Genomic DNA, 17,625 nt, shown 5'->3' on the forward strand with positions numbered 1-17,625 from the left:
TTATTTGCACACTTTCAGGTTGATTATGTACTTCATAGAATCTAACAGAATGCAATTCAAGGCTCCTAATATGATGGCTTTCTCCTGTTCCAACACAGTGACCAAAGATTTGGTCATTTTTGTCTAAGTGGATGAGTAGGTTGGAAGGATTACAGTTTAGTTTGGATACTCTTAAATAATCTGTGCTTGACAGCTTCCCAAACCGGTCAAGTCAGAGACTGAATCCCAATGAGACTGTGCACACATGTAAATGATATTTGTAAATGATTTCAGAGTTAATGGATATGAATTTCATAACAGTCTCTCAGCTGGGGAACTAGCCTTCTGGATGGATGCCAGTTTTAACCCAGTAATTGCCTCTCCAGATTTCTCCCAATTCCTCTAAGGGCAGAGATTTTTCAAAACTGGAAGACAGCCATACTGTATTTGAAATTATGACTCTCAAAATTTGAATGAATAAAATACAACTGAAGTAAGTTATGCCAATTTTGTAAGTGTATTAAATTATTATATATGGTAAACATGAAAGGAAGTCAGTTATGGGAAGATTGAAGACATTGACCACCAACAGATAAACAAGCATTTTTTTTTCTTCTTTAGTAAAAAAATTAGTAATAACTTATAAACTCTGTGGCCACGTTTGTGTCAAAGAAGAAAGCTTCCACAGAACAAGGAGGCTTTAGAAAGAATGAAGTAACCCTATATATACACCAATATGGAAGATGTTCAAAATATACTACCATTTCAAAAAAAATTGGTACAAGAAATAAGATTAATATGCTACTTTTGATGTATAGAATGAACAGATGGGTGATAGGTAGACAGATACATGGATAGACATACATATGCTCATATATGCATAGCATATTTTTTTAAGAAAACACAGGAAATTGGAAAGAATGGGTAGATTTAGGAAGGAGGTTCAGTTTTTAAAAAGACAGTCTTTTGTACTTTGTGTTTTATGTCATGTATGTTCATTACCTTTACAAAACCATATTTTGGGAAAAAAAAAAAAAACACAGAATACTCTGTGCTATAGAACTTAAGACCCTGAGAACAAAACCAACCTATAAACCATTGACTTAAATTTTAAACTTTACTTCTCAATGAAGTTGTCATCTTTTCTTTTTGTCTGTGACCAGCCACTCATGTTGTAGGAGTGATAGAATCAAGTATATGAAAAGTCAATGGACTCAGTTAATGAATGTGCTTTGGACTCACAATAAGTTTTGTTTTGTTTCAATTGATGTCAAAGCCTGTATACAAAGATCAATAAATAATTACTTAGTCAGTTTCTAATTGTTTGACACATATTACGTTACAAAAAGAAATGGTCAGTATTTCCATGTCTTAGAGGCTTTGTTCTGGATTACTCCATGGTGAAAACTTTGGTACTGGTCTTTGATGCTTGGTATTCTGCTATATAAGAGTTCCTGTTTTATATAGTCAAACTTATTTTTTTCAGAATTTTTATTTACTATTTCTGAATTATTTATGTATAACCCAAAGAAGATTCATTAAAGATAAATTATCTAACCTAAACAAAAATTTAATGTTTAAAGGTCACTAAAGTGAAATACAATCAGAAGGGGTGTTTATTTCAGTTTTAATGTAATTCTAATTTTGAGCTGTTGGTTCTGTATAGTAGAGACTATATTTTTAACAGATGCCCTGAACTTCATGATGTTGCTTTTCTCCTTTCTAGTAGAGGATAAATTCAGTTATCTTCAACTTAACTGAATATTTCTGAAGAATGATCTTTTACTTTATATTATGTACACGCTCTGCTAATTTATGCAAAATTGTTAATGCTTCCTACTCTCTCACTCTTGTGAACCTTATTTTTCTGCATCATTGAGGTCTCCTTTTTGTCTGGTTTCTCATTCAGCTCTTAGTATTATTTCAATTTTATAAAATATTTAACTTTGCTCTCTAGTACTGTCAACTCTCACACCCACAAATTTTCTCTTATTCTTCCTATCTTGATTCCTAAAATTAAACAGTAAATCTTTCTGGTAGGTGTTAGCTGATTTAAAAAAAAAAATCACAATAGCTTTGGGATTGTTTCTAGTATAAATATGTGGTCCAAACTGGAAAGGGATTGCCCACAACAGAGGGTACATAGGGGCATCCTTTTAAGGGGGAAATGTAAGAATCTTGAAGGCGGGTGTGACGTATTTGACCAAATGTAATTCAATATTCAGAGCACTAAAAATTGACAAATTTTTATTAGCTTGTTTTGGTAATAAAATTAGAGTCAAGTCCAACAAAATTTTAAAGCTTACAAAGCAGGTGGAGAATTTCTCCCTCTGGGTGAGAAGCAGTTAATGGAAAATAAATGTTTCCAGTAAAACAGGAAAAAAACTGGATAAATAACATAAATCATATCCACAGAGAGCTTGAGAAGGACAAAAGAAGTTCCTGTTTCCCCAGCCCTGGGGACATTTGCTGATTCCTTGGAAAAGCTAATGATTGGATTTAATTCTGACAGAAAGCTTCTGTTAGGGAGCAGGAAGCTAACGTAGCAATTGTAGTGGTCATGCTAAGCCACCGTGACAATTTGGAAATGAGACATAGTCAGGGGGCACTTCCCAACTCTGGTGCTCCATAGAAGGCTGAGGAATTGGGACTAGCCTTCTGTAAAGGCAGAATGAAATCTCCAACAGTTTTGTATAGTTTTAGGAGGCCAACCCTCCGAGGGAGAAGAGGCCAGCTGAATCTTTACCTCAAGATACTTGCCAGACTTTGAAGTCATATTGGCAAGAAGTTGGAAAACTGGGCTGGAAAACTTGAATAGTCAACTAATTTTGAAGTTCAAATATTACACTCTAATATTAAACTAAATTTCATTTTAATAGGTAATATTATTTGTAAGAATCTTTTGCAGAATTTCAAGACTGATGAGATAATACTTTCAAAGTTTTCAATCTAAAGCCAAGAACATATATGCTAGAAAGACAGAGTTGACCCTGAAGTAGATAGATTCAAATTAAATCTCTAAGGAAATCTAGAACAAGCTTATTCTGAGGCTTAATTGATAATGATTAGCAACTTAGACCATTTGCCTAACAGAGGAAAAGGGCAACACTCTGGTAGAAGGTAACATTGTCTGTAGTCTCACGTTCTTTTGCACATAGTATTTAGCCTGCAATCAAACATTTATAACAATCAGAGTTACAAAAAAAAAATGACTACAAATGAAAATAAAAAGTAACTGACAATAAAGTCACTATTAATCTAGATACTGTTGTTCACAGCCAATGACTTCAAAACAACTGTGATTAATATGTTCAAGGAAACAGAGGAAAAGTTGGACAAAATAGATGGAAGTATAAAAATGGCAACAGAATATTACCTGTAGACTGAATCAAATTGCTATTTTGCGACTGAAAAAATGTGATAGCTAAAGTTAACAGCCTAATAGATGAGCTTACCAGCAGATTACATGCAGTAGAATACATGATTAGTAAAGAGAAAAAGAGGCCAATGGAACAAATCTGAATTGAAGCACAGAGGGTAAAAAGCATGGAAATGGTTGAACAGAGCAAAAGTGTCCAACACAGGAGAATCACGTAACATACATTTACCTGAAGTCCCAATAAAAGAAAGAATAAGATAGAAGCAATATTGAAGAGTTAACAGCCAAGAAAAAAATTTAAAACCAATGAAAGATACCGATGCCTATTCAAAAATCCCAGAGAACCCAGAGTTAATAAAAAGATAATCACACCTGAACATAGAGTAATTAAACTGTTGAAAACCAAAATCATAAAATTCTAATAGCAGTCAGGAAAAAAAAAAGACACATTACTATCAAAGGAACAAAACTGCTAACTTCTCAACGGAAATATTGGAAACCAGAAGGTAATATAATGGCATGTTTAGTTGCTGAAAGAAAATAGAAAAGAAAGAAATCCATATGCTCTGGTCACAACTAATTACCAAATTATAATTCTATATCCTGCTAAGATACCTTTCAAAAATGAAGATGACATAAAGCATTTTCAGACAAAAACTAAAAGACTATGTCAACATCCATCCTAAACCAAATTAAAAAAGCTAAAGGGATTTTTTTTTTTCAGGTAGAATTAAATTCACTGACACCTATAATGCAGAAGTTCAAAGTATAGGTAAATAGAGCTGAAAGTTTCTAAGATTTTAGCAGAAGTAAGAAATTGTCATTATCCCTGAGATTATTCTAAACCTCTTGTTCTCCTTCAACACCCTGACTCTTAAATCCGTGGCAGTAGACGAATTTGTTTTCTATTCACAAAGAGTATTCTGGCTTTTTCATTTGGGTAGGTACTCACAATCAAATTATAGACTTTTACAAAAGTACCCATTTTTCTTTAGAAATGGAATGTGGAAGAGATGCATTCTTCATACGGAAGTACCTTATGAACCTCTGAATTGTAAACTCTTACTAGGTTTTGTTTCTTTACCCTTTGTTAAAAGCCAGACATTCCCCAAATTGGTGTTTACTTCCTTGATGTAGTTTCTAGACTTCTCACATTTTTGTGTTTGTTTTCTCATTGGTATATTACTAAAGCACTGATGGCTGTTGATATAAAACAAATATTTCAAAATGCATACATGATTAGAGGAAATTATTAGCAAAATTATTTTCTGAATTTAATTTTAATAAATTTTCTTTCCCTAATTTCCTTCCAGTGATAAATAAAAAGTAATTTCAATATGTTTACTGTATTTCTTGACATGCAAATTACTTTTTGAAGGGAAGCTTTATTTTTTGCTGCTTATGAAATAATATAATCTCATTGTGGTTGCAGTTGAGAATTCTGTGTCTTAAATGTGGTCAAGATGACACAGCTATTGTGAGAAGAATCATAAATTAGGTCCCTCAGTTCATTTCTCATTTAGCCGTGAGCCTGACTTAGGAAGAAGATGAGAACTGGGTATGTGTTGTGACAATGGGGTGAGATGCAGGAAAGCTTAGCTACCTTGGAGGCAGAGGGAGACCAGTAAACGAGAAGACTTCAAGGATGTGGGGAGGACAAGAGATGGATTCATTTAGACATTTTAGAAGTGGGAAAGCAGGAGACATAAAAATCGATTGGCTTCAATGTAAAAATTGTAGCTCTAGAATTGTATTGTCCAAGAGGTACTAAAATTTCTAAGTATCTCACTATGTGTTATTCTGTTTCCCTCTAGCAAGGTACGCATCCTTTTAGAAACCAGCTACTCAGCAAACGTATATCATGAGGGTAATTCCGAAAACACAAGTTTGGGACCTATAAACTAACCAGAAGGTAACAGAAAAAGAAGTAGAATATATTCTTTTCTTTTGCCCCTTTCTTGCAAGCTGAGGTTGAGAAACAAATGCTGAGCGTATCTGCAGCAAGCAGATTATTCTGCTACCTGTTGCTTGTTTGAAGGCAGCGCAAGGTATGAGTAGATGGCCTGGGAAGGAAAACAGAGGTGAACAGAATGCATATTTTAAAGCCTAAACAGTTTTGAAAATGTACGCATAATACTGTGCCAAATGATGTTTTCGTTGTTATTTTGCCGTATTACTTAAGAAGTGAAATGCTATAAAATATTTTTATTTTTGATGGTAAGATCCAAAAGAATGACACATCAAAATTTGCACTTATCACTTCACTTGGATGAGTCAAACCATAAGAAATAACAGTGTTCTTCAAAAAATGTGCAGCCTGTTTTGAGGAAAATATGGTTATCATTAATGTTACTTTTTATTTCCTTCCAATCTTCTATCTGGTTCAAGCAGTGGATTTAAAATTTTTGTTTGGTAAGTTTATTGCGAATGTGCCAAAATTTGACATCTGTAATTCTTAGTATATGCTATGTTAGGAAAAACAAAGTGTTCTTTTAATTAGATATGATTTCAGACCCATAAGCAAAACAGTGAAGTAATTTTTTCCATTTGCTTCCCAGGAACGGATGTTCTCCCAGATCAGTAGTTCTCAAGTAGGCTGGCATAATGGGATTAAGATTCAGCTGAGGACTGTCTGTAAATTGTAAATGCTTCTTTTCTCTCACTAATACTCTATCCAGCTTCCTTCCAGCTATTTTGCCTTATGCTAGTTAAGAACAATTGCCAGGCAGGATGCTATGCCCTGGGGCCACAAGGTTCAGGAACCTTTGCTCTTGCCTTCAGGGATTTGCTTTTTTCTTCCAATTTAGACGAGAAAACAATGCTATGATACAGTGGGATGCATGCTATGGTTGGTAAAATGTACTTGATAGAATCAGAATCTAAAATAAATGGGATAAATAACGCTTACCAGAAGAGGTGACATTTGAATTGACAGCTGAAAGATGAGAGGCTAATGTAGTAACCCAGATGAGAAATTACGGTAGAAAAGATTCATATCATGAGAGTGGTAATGAAGAAAAGACAATGGAAACAAAATAGTGAATTCATCTTTACTTCAACTGGATGTCCAGAACATTTTTAAAAGGTCTTTTAGATATAGTTTTAAGCTGTCTACCTCCCAGAAAACTTTCATTAATAGTTTGTAATACAAAGCATCTTGTTTCCTGCTATGTAGAATCATTACCGAATCATTCCAATTAAAAAAAAAAGAAAAGCTTTTTCTTAAGAAATCACTTCTCTTGATTCCTCAGCCCTCTCTAAGTACTGCCTTGTTTTCTGTTTGCTACAAAGACAAATGTGTCAAAAAAAAAAAAGTTGCATATTTCTGCTGCCTACATTCTTTAACTTTTCGTCTTCTTGTCAATCCACTCTTGGCTTCTGCTCCCAATACTGCCCTTGCCAAGGCCCACAGTGACATTTTGTTGGAATATTCCACGAGCACACTTCTGCCTTTGTCTTTCTTATTGTCCTACCATTGAGCAATGCTTTCATCTGCTCTGTTCTTGAGACAAGCCTGCTGTGATCTTGGTTTCTCTCTCCGCTCTGTTGTCACTCTGTCTTAATCTTGTTTCCTAGCCCCCCACCCCTTCCAACAATCTCTAGCCACTGAAATTCTTCCGTATGCACATCCCTCCTTTCTTTTCTCTAACTTGTCTCCTAATCTGATCCGTTCTATGATTTCAAAAAACAGCAGTGTGACAACACATGCATAGTTTATATCTCCTCTAGCTGAAGTACCTGCTCTCCAAAGCCTTTGTCCAAGAATCTGTTTGATGTATCCACTTGTATGCTTAGAGATCCCAAGAGTTATCACGTCCAAAATTGATCTTAACTTTTTTTTCTCCCAGACTTTCCTCTTTTGTTAAATGGTACTGTCATCCAGCCAGTTGCTCAAGTCAGGAACCTGGGGATCATCCTCGATTCCTTTCTCTCCTTCCACCTTCTACCCAGTCCATCACCAAGACTTGTCATTTCTACCTTCAAAATACACTGTATCACCATCGTCTTCTCTTCATCTTCATTGCCACTACCTTTGTTCAAACCAGCAGGATTTCTCCGTTGGATTGCCTCAGTAGCTTTCTAACTGGTCTTTGTTTTTCTTTTGTAGTCCATCGTATGCCAGATGTTCCTACCTCTACTCTGTCCACAGAAAGCCTTAATCAATCTTTGCACCTGCTTTCTGCTTTTATAGACAAATTGTAGTCCCTGTATTCATGAACAGAACATAATGCCTGCCCATGTGCCTTCCTTTTTGTAAGGGGAAAGAAATGTTCTCTGTCTGTCTTATTTCTGTCTTCATAAGCGTCTCCATACATTTTTTCACACATGGATGGAGTACATGTAAATATAGTAGAGCATGAAATCACATAACTGAAGATTCATTTTTATAACTTTTCATTCTAATAGTGCTGCATCTTAGTTTAAAAATTTTGTAACATGAAAAGTAGAATTTACCACTAAAGATAATTATTTGTAAGGTATTACCAAAAATTGTATTTTTTCCTATGCATACGTATTTTACCCAACTGGATCTATGCTGTATATTCTCTGTAGTAACTTATTATGTAACATGTTATTCTTTTGTTCTTCTGATCAGTTTGTCAGGTTCTTCAAAAAAAAAAAATGTACTAAAACATTTTCTGTTTGGATATTATTCTAGTAGCCAGAATGTATTCTCTTGAAGCCTGACATTTTCTAGCACTATAAATGAATTTATAGTAAACATTTTAATAAGTGTGTAGTGTGGTTCTCTAATTATTTCATTTGGATAATCTGTTGTTAGCTGAATTACTAGGCCAAAGGGTTGGCATGCTTCTAATTCAAAATAACCCTTTGGGAGGCTGGCCCTATTTATACCTTCACTACCAGAGTAGGCGGGCACCCAGATGAACTGTCATGGTAAAAGCGAGGGAATACAAGCAAGAAAAACCACATTTTGCACAGAATGCTACCATAGTTGTTATTAAAATATATTTTATAACTTCTATAATATGGATAACTTTTCTATTAAGAATACCAAATTATCAGAACGTTAACTGTAACATTAGGTGTGTGGTGACCACAGACCCATAGGCTTCAGTGATAATTATTAGGGGAGAATGTCTAAAACTCATCAAAAATAAGAATATCCTACTAAGCAGACACTAGCTTGTATAAATCTTAGCCTGTGATTCAATATAGGTTTTTGTCATTCTTTGGAAATTTGCCTTTGGCTGACAAATTAAATCTTACGTTTTTGGTGGTGAGTGTTAAAAAAAACTTCCAACAAGTATTTTCTAAACTACGAGAGATCATTTCCTTTTTAAATTATATGACATCCTCTATTAAAATATTTTATAGCTGGAAGGATAAAAGAAGTTGATAGTGATTTTTTTTTAGATCATAAATAAAGAACCCCTAGGTTCGAAAAGAACTGAATAGGGATTGGTGATTTTTCATAATTAATGTATGTTTTCATATGTTTCCTATGTTTTGAGGGGTGATTTATGTTCTATAAGGTTACGTTTTATTTAAAAGATAATAAGAATCAGAATTAGAATAAAAGGTTTCATGGCTCACATTTCCTTACCTGGATCAAGGAAACCTGTTTGGAAAAAGCAGGAAGGCAGATACAAGGGATGGCAGTAAAGAGGCTATTGCTGCACCGGATGGAGCATCATCTGCAGCAGCAGATAATGGGGCACCAGCTACAGAAAGCTCCGGCACATTTTATCTCCTGCTATGAGAGAATGTTTGAAGTATTACTATTAATCCTTTTGGTGCCCAGGCACTCAATTTTACCTCCCCATATACGTTAAATTATTACCGTACAATTAAGTTCCTGTGTTTCTCATCCAAACCTCACTCTCTCTGTGAAGCACGGACTCTCCTGATTACTCTCCTACGTTACCTGCACGTTCTCGGCTGACGTCAGTACAGAAGTCCCCAACAGGTTACATGTTGTTATACATTGTGGTAGCTTTTTCTTGGGAGAAGTCTGGGTCTTTATCAAGTTATGTGCATTCTTCTTACCACATTCTCCTGCCCACAGTGACTGGTCCAAAGAGTGAACATGTAACATAACTCATGGAAGATCAATTGGTCTCCTTTCTAGGCATTGAAATATAAAACCGTCCTTTCTTCTGGGGTTTCTGGACTGAGGTTATTTGTAACCATGTTCCATACCATAGGTACAACCAGAAACAAAAACAAAAACAAAATCAAAAACAAAAATCCAGGAAGAGCTAGAGTTTATTCGCCTTGAGTTTCTTGTTTCTGTTCCTAAGATTCAGGTCTGCAGCTCTTTTATTTATTGAAACTTGGGAGCTATTTGTACATATTTACTAGTATATAAACTAATAATTTTATTGTTTTGTTTTTATTTATTAAGACTTGGCTTTCTATTGTTTACATGCTCGTGAATCCTGAATAATACACATGTGAAAATAAAAGAAATCTGGTTAAAAGAAGTAATATGTATTATTCAATTAGATAATGTGAGAACATAACATTTAATTTTTTTCCTAGCTCCTATTTGTAGTGATTCATAATATTGGAAAAATGGCATATTGCATTAAACATAGTATCATTCTGAATTCTGTGTCCATGCATTTCTATGTGCTCTGCACACAGACTTGAAAATAATTTATTGTTATGCATATGAACAAATAACAATTGCAGTATTTGAAGACTAAAATTCTATATGTTTATGAAATTTCAGGAGCTTGTATTTGTGATTGGGTCAATGTTAGTGAGATAGGTTTCATAACGGGACCATCACTTTTACCAAATGCAGTTGTTCATTAACAACATGGTATTAAAAGCCAAATAATCTCTCAAAAGCCCAAAATGATAATTTCAAAGTAGTATTTCTGTGTAAGATGTTATTCTTTCTGAAGGAAAGAAAAAGAGCATCTGGAGTTCCCAGAACTGTGTTCAATGTGGTATTGGTTATGAGCTTTTTCGCTTTACCTACATAAACAATGTGCAGGAAGATGCAGCAGGGAGCCAAGTTCTTGCACATAGGAAGGGCTAGTGTACCCAGGATCTAATTATGGTTGGCTAAAATGAAGAGACTTTGAAGGATATCTTACATAAAACTTGTAAAATCTTAGACATTTTCCTGTGACTAATAATGACCAACAGATGTGTACAGATGAACAACAGCTTGGGAAGAGTCTGAGACCACTTTTTCCCTCCAAATGTCTTGTTTACAGCCTTACTGTCTAGAAATAACTATTAAAGATGGAGAAAAATTGGACCAATTCACAACTGGAAACACTACAATTTTGATTTAGGAGAAATTGTTGAAAAGTATTCAATAAACTTTCGAACAGAAGAATACATTTGTTTCAGTCATTGTTTATTAAATATAACCTATGTGAAACATACTTAATTAGGAGCCATAGAGATACCAACATGGAAAAAAGTAGCCCTTTCTTTCATAATCTAAAGTTTTGTAGGAAAGATGGCACATATATATAGCTTTGTGTTTGCTGAATGAATTAATGCAAGAGAGATACAAGATTGGCTGTAATGTGGGATCATAGAGGGTCCACCAAAGCCGTACATGAGATCAGAAGAGGAGGGGTTGCTTGACTGGGCAAATCAAGATGGGTGCCATGGACAATATGGGATTTAAGCTGAACCTTCCATATGAGGAGGAAAGAGATGTGGTAACTATCACACCAGGCATGCCTAGAAAGTCAGGAGTAATTCAATCTGGTTGGTATACACAGTATTTGTCAAGGTTTCGTGTGATGTTGTGTTAATTTGAAGGGCACTGTTTATGCCTGGATAAAAGTTTAGACTTCTGTAGTTAAATGTAAGTGCTCAACGTTGATGAGCATAGGAGTAACACCATCAGAGCTGAGTTTTAGGAATAAAAATTAGTTAATTTTTTAAACATGAAATAAGATAAGAAACATGAGAAGTAGGATCCCCAGTTGAGAAACTATTGCTATAGTCCAGAAAATAAATCATAAGAGTCTAAAGGATAGTAATGGGGTTCAAGACCAGATTCAGGGAAAACTGAGAAAAGTGATTCTATCTATCACATAGTTAAGAGCTCAGACTATAAAACTATGCTATCTGGATTCAGATTCTGTTTCTGCTTCTTGCTAATCTAGGCAAATTATTTAAACTGTCTGTGATCCAGTTTTGTCTTCTCTGAAATAGAGATAAAAATTATTCTTAGCGCCTAGAATTGTTAGGAGGATTTGTACAAAGTGCTCAACAGGTTATGTCATATAACAGGTGCCAAATTGATGTTATTTGTTTTGAAAATCATTCTTATTGCTGTATAACTTCTGGGTTCCACTGGAAATGTCAGGTTGTCTGAGAGGAGGTTGCTTATAAGTGTGAAATAGAAAGCCATCGGAAAGCTGTTTCCCAGTGTGAGTTCACTGAGAAAAAAAAATAAGTCTAACCAAGTAATGACCAAGAAAGATGGAAACATTTGTTAGAACAAAGGCACAGGGTGATGACATAACAGGGGAAGAGGTAGTAAGTAGATGACCAGAGAAGCTAGAAAAATAAAGCTGAGGATTTGTTCAGTGCAGATGATGCAGGGCATCTGGGGAAACTAAATCCAAGAATGAGATGAGTGTTGAATTTCCCCTTTTGAATGTTCATCGCTTGTACAAGGGCATGTCTGTCTTCTTTAATGAGGTCTGCACAGGCTCCAAGTTGAAAATTCAGGTCCACTTAATAAGATTACCCTTTGTTATTACCCCTAATTTATGCTTTTTTGAATGTATTGTCTATGCCAGCCTTTGTGTAAGGCAATGGGGAGTACACATGTGACTAAAACACAGATCTATTTCTTGATAAGGAGATGTGAGTGTTTCATATAATGCAAGCTATGGGATGTGTAAAAGAAGGAAGAGCATGAAAGTCTGATAGATGGTATGTGTAGTGAAGGATGAAGTGGTGGAGAGAAGAAAAAGAAAAACCTTGTGTTAAAAAGAAGAAATTAAATATTAGAGGGATATATTAAGAGAAGACATTTTATGTCTAACAGGAGGGAAAAAGTGGAGGAAAAAAGCAATAATGGAAATCATCACGGACTGGGATCAATGATGAATAAATGAGGCAGTGAGGTGGTCTGTGGAAGTCTGAAGAAAATGCTGAGGCTCTGGTATGTGTAAGGATTTACATGTTCCTTACCATTTACATACAAATTCCATTAGCAATGTTTTTCAATAATACATGAGCAAATATCCACTTAAAATATGTTTTCTGACTGTAAATATCAACGTTAGAAGATGTATACAGTAAGGAAAATGCTGATGGGATATAAATATCCCTTTGATACTTTGTCAATATTTTGGATAATGTTCTTCCAAAGTTTTGACACTTATTATTAATAGACTTATTCACAAATTCAATATTGAAGCTTGGTATCTAACAAAGCCAGTTGTAGACATTAAGGATATAGCTGTGAACAAAACAGACAAGATTCCTACCCTCATGGAGTTTATATTCTAGTGAGGGGAGGTGGATGCACAATAAATATTAAATATTATTACTAAATTTTGTTAAAAGAGATTTTTAAGTGCCAGGATCGGGTCAGTTTGCAATTTTAGGTAAGGTAGTTAGTGTAGGTCTCACTGAGAAGGAGATATTTGGGCAAATTCTTGAAGAAGATGAGTGGAATTTTATATATTATAGTTTATTATGCTATGTATACATTATACTGTATAAATAGGTTTAAACAATACAATTTCCTTTTCAAATTTTATTTAGTATAAATTTTTCTGTCTCTAAACACATATTAAAAAGCTGTCACAATCTAATCTGAACATTCAGGTTATTTATAAAATGTTTTTTGTGGTTATGTAAGATGTTAATGTTAGGGGGACCTGGGTCAAGGATAAACAGAAACTCTGTGAATTATCTTTGCAACTTTCCCCTAAATTTAAAATTATTTAAATATGTTTATTAGAAATGTTTTGTTATTGTAAGTGATCTGAAGACATTTGTACCTACAAATCTTTGCACTTAGATACCAGCATACTCTTAGGAGTTACTAAGTAAGTGTATATAAAATTTTAAGCTGTTGATATAATTTCCAAAAAGAATATGCCAGCAATTCTCCCATGTACTTCTATTTTCACCAATATTTAGTATTGTTTTTAGATTTGCCCAATTTTAGTATTATATTGTGAATATTTGCACTCTTGGAATGGTTGTGGAGTGATTCTGATTTTCGGCAGAGTAGGACTGAGCAAACACTGAGTTTCCTGCTGCCGCAGAGAGCTGTGAGCATGGGCATAGAACCATGTTTCCGAGCAAGGGAAGCGGGACAGCGCAGCAGCAGTGGCCGGGGCCAGACGGCCAGGGACAACGTGGGAATGTGCGCACCTCGGGCAGACGAGGAGAGCTGAGCAGCAGACAGTTCCAGCTACGTCTAAAATCACAGCTGCCTCCAATCTCCATGTGTTTACAGGCGGCCCAGCACCTTCCGTCCACACCTCGAGATCGCTGCATACGCGCACTGGAACTAGAGACTGGATATCTAAGAAGTAAGTGGACGAAAAACACGTGCATTCAAATCTATATGTTTTGAGAATATTTACAATTGACCAAAGATTAAGTTTTCTGCCATCTTAATGAATGTGACTAGAAATAGAGACTAACTCATCAATAGTGTTACCGAGTCCAAACTTCTACTGCTGAACACACGGCAGGGCAGTAAATCAAAAGACATGTTGTTGGGGCAAGGAATAACGACTTTATTTGGAAAGCCAGGAGACCAAGAAGATGGTGGACACGTTCCTTGAAAGATAAAAACTACCAAATCTCACTCAAGGAAAAAAAATCTGAATAGCCATATGTCTATTAAAGAAATTGGATTGTAGTTAAGTTTTTTCTTCAAAGAAAACCCCAGTCCTTAATGACTTCACTGATGAATTCTATCAAACATTTAAGGAGGAAAAAATTACCAATTCTACACAAAACACTTTCTAAAAGTTGAAGAGAATTATTCCTAACTCATCCTGTGAGACCTGCATTGCCATTATACCAAACTCAGACAAAGAGATTACAATAAAAGAAAACAAACCAATATCCTTCATGAACATACATGTAAAAATTCTTAAATCTTTCATAAATTGAATATATTATGACCAAGCAAAATTCATTCCAGAATAAATTTATGAAGGGGATGAAGGATTTAACACTTAAAATTGTCAATGTAGAAAACATGATGTAATCTACAAAAAGTCGCTAGAACCAGTAAGTGAATTTAACAAGGTTGCTGAATACAGGATCAATACACAGGAAAAAAAATCAGTAACTGAAATAAAACAATGTCTTTTGTAATACCATCAAAAATATTGAGTACTTAAGGAGAATCTACAAAAGATGTGCAATACATTTAATATGATAATGCATTGGTAAGGTAATTAAGGAAGACCTATATAAACTGAGAGATATATTTTGTTCATGGTTTAGAAATTCAAGGTTGTGAAGGTTATGATTATCTCCAGACTGATCCATAGATTCAACACAATTTCAGTCAAACATCCAGCAGATATCTCTGTTGTATGTGTAGAAATTGCCCAACTGATTTAAAAATTCATCTGGAAGTGCAAGGACTTAAAATAGCCAAAACAACTTTGAAAAAGATGAGGCAAAGTTGGAGTTCTGACCCTATCTGATTTCTTGATTTATTTTAAACCTACTCTAATCCAGTGTGGAGCATTTCAATTAAGTGTGGCATTTCAAATAAGATAGACAAATAGATTAATGGAACAGAGTAGTAGGAAAGAAACAGAAACATGTTCACAAATATATGGATTTTTGACAAAAATATAAAAGCAAATCAGTAGACAAAGGAGAGTCTTTTCAGAAAATGGTGCTGAAATAATTGGCTATTTACAGAAAAAAAGAAGAACCTCAGTTCATACCTAGTACCATAAACAAAAAGTAATTCAAGATGGATCAAATACCTCATGTAAAACCTAAATCTAATAAAACTTACAAAAGAAAATGTATCAGAAAATTTTTGTGACCTTGATTAATAAAAGATTTTGAAAATATTATACCAAAAGTATAATTATAAAAAAAAGGTAAAATAGGCTTTGGTATCTTCAGAAAGAATGCTAAGAGAATGAAAAGAGAAGTCCCACACTGAGAGAAAATATTTGCACCTCTTAAAGCTGGTAAAGGACTTATATCCATGATATATGAGGAACTCTCAAAACTCAATATTTAAAAAATAAACAAAAACAAGCCAGTTCATATTGGCAAAGGATTGAACAGACACATACTTCACCAAAGAAAATAAACAAATATTAAATAAACAGATGAAAAACAAACATTAGGGATGTGCAAATTAAAACCACAATGAGATACCACTGCCCAACTCTTAGAATAGCTAACATTGAAAAGACTGACCATGTCGGATGTTGGCAAGAAGAATAGGAACCCTCACATACCCCTGGTGGGAATGCCAAACCATAGAACACCTGTGGTGCGTGGTTTGGCAGTTTCCTAAAGCTTTAATCGTACACCTTTCACGGAGTCCTGCCTTGTCCCTTCCTCCATACTAATCCAAGAGAAAGGAAAGTCAAAGAAGAGCCAGACACACTGTGAGATTCAATTTATATAAAGGTCTGGAAACGCTGTTATCTGTAGGTGACAGAAAGTAGGTCAGTGGCTGCTTGAAGACTGTGGTCTCAACAGAAGTCTCTAGAAAGTCATATTTCTCCAAGTCAGGGTGGTGGACCTTATGCATCAGGATTAATTAGAAGGACTTACTGTAAAATTCAGTCTTAAGTTCCCACTTACGCAGAGGTTGGTTAGAAAAAAGAACTTAAATCGTGCAGAGTGAGCACAATTTTGAAAACAGGCATGTTTGCTCTACTCAGGTTTGTGCTTGTTGAGTCGTGGGCATGTGGTAAGTTGACTGATGGCCCTGCTTTAAGAGTACAGGGCAAAAGGAGAAAGAAAAGTTATGTAAATTCGTTGAGGCTCATTTTTTAAATATAAAATCTGAGATAATAAAACTTCAGGAGTAAGTATTGTGTGTAAAAGCACATGCTACTCTGCAGCTTTGACTTGTAGAAAGTGTTCCAGTAGGGTTGAACTTTATTTTATTTACTTACTTATTTATTTGTTTGTTTATCAGTCTACTTACCTATTTTAAATTCTTATTTTGCAGTTTTAAATTATTCTTTATTCACGTATTTTAATCGTATTTCTCATTTTTATTATAGATTGATTTATTTATATTTTTATTGATAATTTCTCTTTAACTTTCATCCTTCAGTACGTTTGCATGTATCACTTGGCTGTCCTTTATCAGAGAGATATGCTAGATTTTTGTATGTATACTAGCCAATACTGACACTTTTTTCTTCTGTGGTAAAAAAAAAAAAACCAAAATAATAAGAATAAGAATAAGAATAAGAATAAGAATAAGAATAAGAATAAGAATAAGAATAAGAATAAGAATAAGAATAAGAATAAGAATAAGAAGAATAAGCAGGGCCTTAAAAGCCTGAAGGGGCTAAAAATGAATCCATACACTCTTTGTTCTGTGCAATCAACCGGTGATCTTCCAGAGAATCATTAACGACATGCTATCTGTCGGAACAGCCATTTGTGTTGACGATAGTTTAGTATATTCTACCAGCACCACCTTACGTAACCACCTCCTTTGAAGCATTCTGGGAAAGTCACGGCCACACTTTGTCCAGTGGAGACTGAAGTCTGAAGATTCTCTACATGAGTACTGAGTTGGTAGGATGTTTTGTTTCCTGGCAGGGGCTCTAAATGCTAGACATAGATCTCACTCCCGACCCAGACTAGGAAGCGTTCTGGAAAACCCAGGCTATCCAGCACTTCCGCCGTCAGGGGCACTGTCAGAACTTTATATCTCACTTCCTTACCCCAGTTGCTCCTCAGAGAACCAGTGTTTTTCAGCTACCTCAAATCTTATCAGGTCCTTAATGTTACTCTAGACTGAGCCTCCGATCCAAGCTGGACACCTGTGGTCAAGACTGGCATCTTCAGTTTGCTCTTCCTCGGTCTTAAACAGTGTCAGTGACCAGCTTCCACTGCACGGTACAGTGTATTACACTGTCACCACTCGGTTTCTCAGCAGTATGGATTCTGTTCTCTGTTTGCTCTTATCTCAACCAGTCCAATCTAAGGGTGATGCTTGTTGAGATCTGAGTAATCAAACTGATCTCCTTCTCATTCTCAGCAAACAAATATTTTTCTTCCCCTCCTTTGCCATGCGGTAGACTCTTCAAGGCTTAGTTAAGGGCATCTCTGTG

Source organism: Camelus bactrianus, chromosome 14 (assembly GCF_048773025.1).
Source record: "Camelus bactrianus isolate YW-2024 breed Bactrian camel chromosome 14, ASM4877302v1, whole genome shotgun sequence".
NCBI lineage: Eukaryota > Metazoa > Chordata > Mammalia > Artiodactyla > Camelidae > Camelus > Camelus bactrianus.